The sequence below is a fragment of the Bombyx mori genome, chromosome 4, assembly GCF_030269925.1.
Source record: "Bombyx mori chromosome 4, ASM3026992v2".
Classification (NCBI taxonomy): Eukaryota; Metazoa; Arthropoda; class Insecta; order Lepidoptera; family Bombycidae; genus Bombyx; species Bombyx mori.
Window position 1 is genome coordinate 18,240,619 of NC_085110.1, and position 11,002 is coordinate 18,251,620.

At 37.3% G+C, this 11,002-nt stretch overlaps 1 long non-coding RNA gene across 1 annotated transcript; it reads right to left on the bottom strand.

Moving 5' to 3' along the window:
* Nucleotides 1-4,491: 4,491 nt before the first annotated feature.
* LOC110385126 (uncharacterized) lies at nucleotides 4,492-7,385 on the bottom strand. The gene is made up of 3 exons (XR_002430461.3): nucleotides 6,341-7,385; nucleotides 5,209-5,583; nucleotides 4,492-4,750 (listed from the first exon to the last, which is right to left on the bottom strand). It is a non-coding gene; the product is annotated as an uncharacterized LOC110385126 (long non-coding RNA).
* Nucleotides 7,386-11,002: the final 3,617 nt, after the last annotated feature.

Below are 11,002 nucleotides of genomic sequence, written 5' to 3' on the forward strand. Positions count from 1 at the left end.
AAATGCGGCCACCTACCTTGTGATATGGGTGAAGGTTTCAATATGGTACAACGGCTGCCCCACCCTTTAAGTCGAAATGCATTACTGCTTCATGGCAGAAATATCCGGTGTGGTGGTATCTAGCCTTGCGGACTCACAAAACGTCCTACCACCAGTAAAATTGTCTGCAGTCCTTTCTGTTGAAAACTTACTAATCGATGGTTGTTTTGTGGATGGAAGTTTTGAGATTGTAGATTATTGCAAAAATGCCGATTGTGATATTGTTTATATTACGTGGAGATAGAGAAAAAGTAATCGTTAATATCAGATAAATACACACATTCTGAGAGTCCAGGCCGAGAGAATTGCAGCCATTGATTGCTACTAATTACGGAACCCTAAAATTGAGGTCATTAGTAGAACAATCATCCCGGACACTAATTGTAACGACAAAAAAAAATGGGAATAATCGAAAGCGCCAATAAAAAGAGCCCGCAGATAAAATTAATTGCACGAAAGATATTAAAACGGGACTTTGACAAAAAGAAATATGACAGGACGTCTCTCTCGTTAGAGGTAATGGTCGATTTTCGGGATCCATCGGTCTATTTCATTAAAAAAACGTTCGTTCGAACTCGATTGATTTTCTTTTACAATACAATCATTCTTTTCGAGTCGCCTTTATTCCTGAGACGTTAAGGCTGACAAATACATTTTAATGGTGTGATTTTAAATTGGTTTTTTTAATAAAGGGGGAACACTTCAGTCGGAATGCCATTACGATAGAAAGGTTTCATTGTCCATTAAGAATGCTAATTTTTTGTTCAGTTCAATTGTAGGAGCTGTGTTTACGAGTGACGTCATGAATTGATAATAAGAGAAAAAAAATTGGAATTTTCATAACCACGTAAAAAAATTTTTATGTAGATTTCACGTTTATCGGGGTTCGAACATATTTCGAGCATCCACTTTTTTATTGCCGTTGTAATCATATGGCTTAATTGATGGTGAGTGGTCATTGTGGCTCATGGACAACAGAGATGCCTAGCCACTGTCTGTCCCTAACTACTCATAAGCATATTAGCTGAATAAGCTTAAAAAGAACTATAATTATATATTTAAAAAAAATAAGAAGATTTTGTAAAATAAAAGACTTCTTCCAATCACAAAAAAACAACAAAAAACTTAAGATACAAGTTGGAGACGCAAAAACACTATTACATATTCATCGCGCAACGAAAGTTCCAAGAGAAAAAGCGATATGAAAGCTTAAAGCTCGGATTGTGATGTGCCAACTTGTTACATGAATATTCTTGGACGGGACAAAGCGTTGAAGTATGGGTTTTCGTTCGGAAGTTTTTGAAAGTTCTTACTGTGGTTTCAACTATATTTGTTTATAACATTAACAACAGCACTGATTTTTTTTATTGCTTAGATGGATGGACGAGCTCATAGCCCACATGGTGTTAAGTCGTTACTGGAGCCCATAGACATCTACAACGTAAGCGCGCCATCCACCTGGATATATAAGTTCTAAGGTCTCAGGTATAATTACAACGGCTGCCCCGCCCTTCAAACCGAAACGCATTACTGTTTCACGGCAGAAATAGGCAGGGTGGTGGTATCTACCCGTGCGGACTCACAAGAGGTCCTACCACCAGTAACTTGTACTGTTAACTGGTTGAAAGTTGAAGACTCGTGAACACGCGTCTCGTTACATGCTCGGCTAATTTGAGAAACCGTGGGCTATGTTTAGTCTGATAAACGTATTCGTCTTTAATTGAACCACCTGCGTTGGTATCCTGTCTTGTAAGCCTGTATGATTCGCGTTGGTGCCCATCCATTCGAGATGACAACAGGCACTTAGGAAGTCGAAGTCGTCGTCGCATAAAGGATAAGACGCCCGGTGCATTCGTATGTAGCGATGCACCGGTGTTCGAATCCCGCAGGCGGGTACCAAACCAACGAAATACGTACTTAACAAATGTTCACGATTGACGGTGAATGAACAACATCGTGTAGTAAAAACCAAACCTGCAGAATTATAATTTGCATAATTACTGGTGGTAGGACCTCTTGTGAGTCCGCACGAGTAGATACCACCACCCTGCCTACTTCTGCCGTGAAGCAGTAATGCATTTCGGTTTGAATGGCGGGGCAGCCGTTGTACTGTACTATGAAAACTGAGACCTTACAACTCATGTCTCAAGTTGGCTGGCGGCATTTACGTTGTAGATGTCTATGGGCAACCGCTTAACACCAGGTGGGCCGTAAGCTCGTCCAACCATCTAAGCAATAAATAAAAAAGGAGTTGTCAAGTTAGGAAGCTGTGGCGTGGAAATTACTACTATGGACGTATGGTGGGAAAGCACATGCTGCTGCTTCTAAATTATACCTGAACATACTATCTGCGATCTAACATCACAGTGTAGCTGTATCAGTTCCTACGAATTCAACTCAAAAAATTGAATCCAAAAACAATATAACGAAATGGGAAAATTTTAACTGAATATGTTTCCCGTAACCGATGTTGTTAAAAATATTTTCTTTTTATGTTGCTGGCAACACCGTAGCGTGTGCCGCAACGAATTAATTCTCGCGAGTTTCCTGTATGATTTTAATTTTTCTACGACTAGAACCGGAGACCGGGCGCATTGTGTTTGGTCTGTATCATGAGCTTAAAGTTTTTGAAGGTCTGTTTCCGCTCTGGACCGTTGGGAATCCGTCTGTTGTACTACGGCTACCTAATGGCCCCCGGGGAGGACTGTCATTAAGCGATTTACTCTCAATTCATAAAACTTGCTTCAGATAGGTAGAAATCAATACATATAACTAAACGGTAGAATCTGGGGCGCCTGTAAATTACTGAATAGTAATAAAAATAGAAATGAGGTCGAAAAATTATTTCTAGATTTGTTTTTGTTTTTTTGTGTACATTTCTAGATATTCTGAAAAGGTTTTGGTGTAGCTTTCACAGGTAGAATGAGATTATCTATCTGTTTGGTACAAAATACCAGATTTTTTTCATTTAAAGAAGATTTTGCAAAAAAAGTTAGCGTTATGTTTAAATAATAGAAAATATTTAATTATTCATGTTATGTACCTAGCAAATAATATTATTAATATGAAATTAACGGTGTGTTTGTTACGTTTTCACATCCAAATCACTCAAGCGATTTTGACGAAATTAAGTATGGAAATAATTTGAATCCTGTTAATGAATATAGCTACTTTTTAATCTCACTTTTAAACATCGCTTTCCGCCGACGCGGTATGGGAGGCGCACGCGGGCGAAGCTGTGGGTAGAAATCTAGTAGAACAATAAGGTTTCCGTTAGAATATTCCACATTTACTATTTTTCATATCTGTAACTATGCAGTATTACAATACGCTTTATTATCAGTAAAATATGCATGATATTAAGAACAACAGGATACAGCGTATGGGGAAATATACGACAAAGGGAAGATCTTCCACCGAGCGGGTGATATTGCTCGGTAGATCGACAAACCAAATGTTGTTGTTCGATTTATTTATTTTTATTGCTTAGATGGGTGGACGAGCTCACAGCCGACCTGGTGTTAAGTGGTTACTGGAGCCCATAGACATCTAAAACGTAAATGCCGCAACCCACCTTGAGATACAAGTTCTAAGGTCTCAGGTATAGTTATAGTATAGAGCTTGTATATATTCAAGCTTATGTTGAAAATGTCGTTAGCGAGATTCAGGCATCTATCAATTATCTTGTATTGTAGGATGGCTACCCACCACAAGCGTATTGTAATTCTATTGTAATTGTATTGTAAGTCCGCGTGAGTTGGAGAACGGATAAAGATTTTTACCCGATGGAATACTATGTATAGAGACCTTTTTAACTTGGGCCACACACGAAGTTTTTATTTAAAACAAGATAGCGCATTACAGGCGCTAGTTCGGAAACTGCAATTTATATTGCGAGTTGTCGTCGCCTAGCACAAGCATTGGACGCATTTAATCTTTAACTAATTAAGAATTTTACAAAAGAAAATGTCTCTTCTCAAAATCGTTACAAAGACTCGACTGGATTCTATTCGGTGATATAGCCACTCTGGGCAATTGTACTCAAATATTTTTTGTAATCTTGAACCTTTTTAGTAATCAGTTTACCTATTTCGGGGAAAAACCAATCATACGATCTGGATAAGGTCGGGAATCGTGATGGCCAGCATGGGTTCGCTGTGTGCCTAAATAACATAATATATACATAAATAACATAGTGTAATTTTTAACTTAAAGGTATAAGACATTATTCTCAGTGCCAGCGATCTGTAGTAACAATATATTTTAGAAATAGCTACATTTTGGCCAATAATTAGACTTAGTAACATATTTGTGTAGAAAACAGAAATATGGTATTTACGTTTGGTTTAATAGTTAGTAAAATAAATGGTCTAGCCCATAATAATGATTAAAAAAATCCAAGATTAACGCAAGCAATTACAGAAAAAATAATTAACAAAAAATACAAGAAAGAAGAAAGAATAAAAGATTCATTAAATAACTCTTAAAATCACTTTAAAGTTAAAAATAATAATCATTATTTCAATCACACTTGTATATAAAATCTTAAGTTTATCGTCGGTCTGTGATTATTTATGGGTCGTTCTAGAAACTCAGATAGTCCTTGTGTATATTGTTGTTGATGACATTCTTGTCTTTCTCGGGCTCTCTCTCTGTATGTTACGACTTTAACATAACCGCTGAATTAATCCGTAAATGAAGTCGTCGTGGCCTAAAGGATAAAACGTCCGGTGTATTCGTATGTAGCGATGCACCGGTGTTCGAATCCCGCAGGAGGGTACCAATTTTTCTAATGAAATACGTACTCAACAAATGTTCACGATTGTCTTCCACGGCGCAGGAATAACATCGTGTAATTAAAATCAAACCCGCAAAATTATAATTTGCGTAATAAATGGTGGTAGGACCTCTTGGGAGTCCGCACGGGTAGGTACCACCACCCCGTCTATTTCCGCCGTGAAGCAGTAATGCGTTTCGGTTCGAAGGGTGGGGTAGCCGTTGTAACTATACCGAGACCTTAGAACTTATATCTCAAGATGGGTGGCGCATTTACGTTGTAGATGTCTATGGGCTCCAGTAACCACTTAACATCAGGTGGGCTGTGAGCTCGTCCATCAATCTAAGCAAATAAGTCAATTTTTTTTATCAAATAGAGAAAACTTTATGTACATTTTGTGGTTACATGCGCTCTGCCATCTCGTTAACAACCTCAAAAGTATGGACCGCCGTGTAGTTTTTCTGTCAAGTTTTCCATCTCCCGGAGCGACTATGTTGTAAAGAGTTTCTTGGGCTCACATACGGAACTATTCCGGACGAATTCAACGCTGTTTGAATCTTTAGTGCTGTTAAAATGTTCACAGAACGATAGAGAGAGATAGATATACGATTATTTTTTCAAGTCTGATTTTTTTTACTAGTATGTCTTGGTCAATGGCATTGTATCTATAAGTATTTCTATTGTATATTAACAGACCATTCTTCATTTTCCCTTCACAACGAAACTCGAAGTTTCTGATGATTCCAGACCAGACTTTTCCGTACTGCCTGCAAGTAAAATGGACATATATATTAAAAATGTTAATGACAAACGAAACAGGTACTACCGCTATTTAAAAGTAACTACAAAGTTAGTTGACTAGCATATTAACAAACGAGTTACACAATCTGTAAGCATACAGTGTATCTAGTGTCTCAATAATTATCGGACGATGAAGAAGGGTCGCTACACACAGAGTGGAAGCCCAGTGAAAGCATATAGAAGCAATAAGGTAGTTGATCAAACCAGTGTCCAGTTAATCCTTAGTCTTCATACTCTCAATGTCAATACATGTAGTGTAGTCTAAAATAACCGAACAGCCGAATCATGAGCTGGCGGAGGCAATTGCGTTCTGTATGTCGCTCTGCCCCTGGCATTACTAAAGTCCATGGGCGACGGTAATCACTCACCATCAAGTAGGCCGTATGCTCGTCTGCCTACAAGGGCAATAAACAAGAAAAATGTATTTGACTAACAATAATCGCACAGACATCATTTTAGTTTAATCACTGAAGTGAATGATTCAAATTCTTAGAAATTGTAATATATAAATGCGTATTTAATCGTTTTTCCTTAAACAGTATCAACAAATGGAACCATATCAAGCTCTTTGTACGTGTTCATAAGTGATATCCTCGGATGAAAACATTGAATTGAATTGAAAAGCTGAAAATATATAACAATATTCGCACGGAGTAGTGTTCAACACAACTCAGTACAGCACTATTGTAGACTTGGTCGCACTCAAAAATGCAATAAACGCACCTACCGGACCGCTTCACTTGCATTCTTGAGTCTCGCAGCTTACCCCGTGCGCACGTATATTGCAATATACTGTAAAACATATTTGCAAAAGATCGTAATCCAGATTAGTTCGGTTAATATTAAAAATATTGAAAATCTGGTGATCAAGATTGTTTCACTCAAATCGTATTTTACGAAGTACTTTATAAAAGAACTGGTGTAGTTATAATCAAAGCCCGCCAGGATATATTGGTGCCGCCGACATCCAAACACAAAATATCAGTTTCTTTTATTTTTCTGTGAGGTTTTGTATTTCGTAGTAGTAATGTCTCATATGTATTCTTTTTAACTTGCTACAAAATTATTTGCTGTGCGAAAGATAATTTTTTTTAATTCGTTGAAAAAAAAATTAGAAAATTATACTTTTTAAACCTAAATGAACAAGTCCATCACGGTAGAAAAGCGGAAGCTAGGGATCACGACACATACTTATTAACAAAAATAACTAAAAAAAAATTAGAAAGTTGCCCAAATTTACAAAATAATACATAAATTCACTCAATACAAAATCCAGTGTACAAAAATATCTAAAATATTCAAGAGCACACGAAACAGTAAATCATTAGCAAGTCTGAAAGAACAAGCATTTCACTTAGAAATAAACCAGTTACATGATCGAAAACGAACAATACAAGTTACAAAGGAAATCGTGACCGTATAGAAAACGCGTGGCTTGGTTCCGTAGATTTATTAAGATTTTTCATAAAGTGAAGGGATGAATCACTGGAGTTTATTAGTTCTTCTAGCTTGTGAATTCAACACTTTTTAACAATATCAAAGATTTGATAATATGTTTGTCAGTCATGTGGACACTTGTGAATAAGTTTGGCATTACTATGACCTAAATTTAACTGAATAGAACTGTCACTTTTGGCTCACTGTTTTGCGTTTAGTTGCCAGTAATGCTGACAAATCCTTTTGGGAGTCTGATGAACAGGATCCACGATCAAGAAGATGAACTCAAGGCTACAGTCGTATTACCCACGGTATCTTATTTGTGAAGGTGTTTTTTACAGCTTGATGAAGTAAATGTTTTGTTAATTTAATAATGAGAGAGTGATCTGTGTTTGTCATGCTGTTTAATTATCAAAGTACATTTCATAAGATTTTATAAATTGTTTAAAGAAAGGGAGTCGGTTGCATTAGCCCAAGTGAGTGATCGAGTTTCAGAAATATAATTTTCAAATTGGCGAGTGCCATTGGGTGTTCTTGGTCAGATATATTCAACAATCCGGGTTGGTTATAATAATTAAATGTCTTCGGACACTATGCTGTACAAAATCGCAGACAAATATTGATAAGAAGTAATTCATTCATTCATAAGGAGCCCTAAAAATATGGCGAAAAAGGCGACCCGGACCCTTGAATGTAGAATGATGAATTGTTAAAATTCCGCCGTCGTGTAACAATTTCATAAGTCAATTTTTCCAATACGTACCTAAGGGAAATTATTGAGATGTTCTCCGGGGGCAGAGGGGGTGGGAGGAAACGATATCGGGACATTCATTCCCAAAGTATTGACATAATTGTGGCAGAATCCGTCTCCGAAATGAGGTTCTGTCCCAGTTACATGTATTATTAGATTCGAGGGAAATATCGCATTCTGATTGCAATTTTGTATTTGGAAAACGTTTTGCATTTAGAAAAACAGGGCCTTCCCAAGTATATATGTGATGATGTGAAACAAGGTAAGATAGGATAAGGAAAACGTGTAGAAGCGGAAGCCTCAGTGGCACCTGTTATTGACGGTCAAAAAAGAAAATTATTTATCATTCTCACTCTAAAGGGTGATAAATATGCTAAGTAGCAGATTTTGTGATATAGCCGAGGGTACCAAAGAAGAAGTAGATCAAGTAGCACAAAACACAGACTGGTTGTATGAAGATGCGCCAAGTAGTTGTGTTAAAGTACCGAGTGCTAAGATGAAAGTGCTTAGCAGATTATTAAATTTATTGCTAGAGATGCGTTGACCTGTTCAATGGCTACTTTGTGGAAATATAACAAGAGCTAGCCCACTGAGTTTCTTGCCGGATCTTCTCAGTGGGTCGCGATTACGATCATATGATAGATTCTGCGAAGCACTGCTCGTGCTACGGTTAGTGTTAGCAAATTCTCTCAGGTTGAGCCCGTGAGCTCAACTATCCGTCCAAGCGTAGCTGGATTCGCTTTTTAGGCTACCAATGAATGGGTAGGGAAAAAAAACAAGAGATATGAAGTCGAAGATTTAACTGCATTGTCGTAATGGCTGCTTTACCTTCTTCAATCCGGAACGCAGGTATTCATGAACTCGTGCATAATCTTATTTTAAGTATGCCTGAAACTTTACTTACGTTGATTAACAAACGACTTCGTCTAATTTTGTAATATACCGGAGTAAATACTAGTGCATTCTCAGAGATCATTTTGACTTTACAGTCTAGCTCTAGCTCAATCTAGCTGTAGAATAAACACAAACAAAGCGCATGTATTTTTAAGGCCTTTTGAAACATCTTAGATTACTTAGTTGTAATTATCTAGATTATTTTGAATAACAGTGGCAACAAAACACTGTAAAAATACAAAATCAGTAATTCCATTAAAAACCTATATAAATACGTCCTATGGACTGGACATCACAAAAGATGCGCCGCCCTCCCTGAATTCTGACCGAAACTTTTTTAATTTCACTGAACAGATTCATCCCTGGTGGGGTCCGTGGTGGGACGCAAGGGTGGCTCGTTAGAATTAACAATAAAATATTGGCGCCTGACTAATGGACGACTTTCTTACTTTTAATTTTATGTAAATTCATTTTCCGTTTTGACACAAAAAGTTTAATTTTTTCTACATAATTTTATACATTTCCTACCTAACAGGTTTAGATACGTCTTCTGAGTACAGAATTAGCTATTTATTTAAAGCAATGATATCACGTGTAGATCAATTTCTTGAGTTTTCATGAGTTGGTACCATGGACCTTTCTACCTCATTGTTTTAATTAAAGTTAAAACTGTACAAGAGCTTCTAGATTGCCTCGGCCAAGGAAGGTAGGAATTTACTGTCTTAAATTTAATAACAGTAAAAAGACAAATTAAGATTCAACTCTTGGTGTGAAGTGGTTGCTGGAACCACAATTTACAAAACATGACAACACAAATGCCTCCACCTACATAGTGACATGAGCTTGAAGTCCCAATTTGTATAACGGTGGACCCACCCTTGGAACGGTAAGGTGTGATTGCTCGACACTAATGCATAGATACAGCCCACTGAGTTTCTTGCTGTATCTTCTCAGTGGGTCGCGATTCCGATCCGGTGGTAGATTCTGCGAAGCACTGTTCTTGCTAGGGCCAGTGTTAGCAAATTTTCTCAGGTTGAATCCGTGAGCTCACCTATCAGTCTGGGCGTAGCTTCTAAGGCTATTAGGCAGGGGGAAAAAAGCTGCTCGGCCGCAATAAGCAGAATTAACTAACAATACCCTACCGTCATCTGTCAATCATATATTAAAAATCAGATAATCAAGCTATTCAAAGCACGATTATTTTAAATCTTAAAAGCCCCTGAAGTCATTTTTAGGAATTTCTGTTTTGCTGAAAAAACTGTAGAACTAAGAAAACCAGAGTGCAATAGTTGTTATGTTTTGTTGTTTTTGAATGAATGATGCAAAAATCCGTCGTGGTTCCCTTGACTACTATAGCCAGGTTCGATTCCCGATTGAAGTCGGTACCTTGGTGAAATGCTTAAAATGAATCCTGTCTTAGAGCCGTCGAGTTTGGGAGTTTTAGCTATCCGAGCTGGGTCGGTATTTACGTGATTTTTATTTTTTATCGGTACGGTTTCGCGTTTGAAGCGACTTTGAATTCTTGGCAAGATAAATTTCTGAAATTGCTCTCATCCAGGAATCGCTAATTGAAAATTCCAAGTTAAAATACATTTTTCAGTAGGTGCGTATTTTTTTTATTTTTTTATTGTTTAGGTGGGTGGACGAGCTCTCAGCCCACCTGGTGTTAAGTGGTTACTGGAGCCCATAGACATCTACAACGTAAATGCGCCACCCACCTTGAGATATAAGTTACAACGGCTGCCCCACCCTTCAAACCGAAACGCATTACTGCTTCACGGCAGAAATAGGCAGGGTAGTGGTACCTACCCGCGCGGATATGGATATATTTTTCAACAGAATAGCATTGTTAAAATGTTAAAAATACTTTTTAAAGATATATTGTTTGTTAATCATTTACAATCATGATTTAAAAATCTATTTTTGACGTAGAATGGACATGGTGAAGCAAGTTTATGCCCTGATATTAGTCTTTACTTTCGTCTTACTATTAAGGCGAACACAAGCAAACAGGTCAAGTCCGACTGAAGTACTTACACACATTTGAATATTATTATTTCCTAATGCATACGAAGCTTCCGTTAAGGAAAAATACATAAAGCTCGAAGGGATAAGCTTTGTTCCACAGCGTGTGCTTTGTTAAAATATTAACGTTATAAACCGCTTAGTATTACGATCGAACTTGAAAGCTAATGGAAACTGTGTGAGCTTTTATAAGTTACGCAACAAAAACGGTGGTACAGGACCCATTATTTTTATCTTAGATTTTTAGTGTATTCAACGTAAAAGCAAACTTACAAATT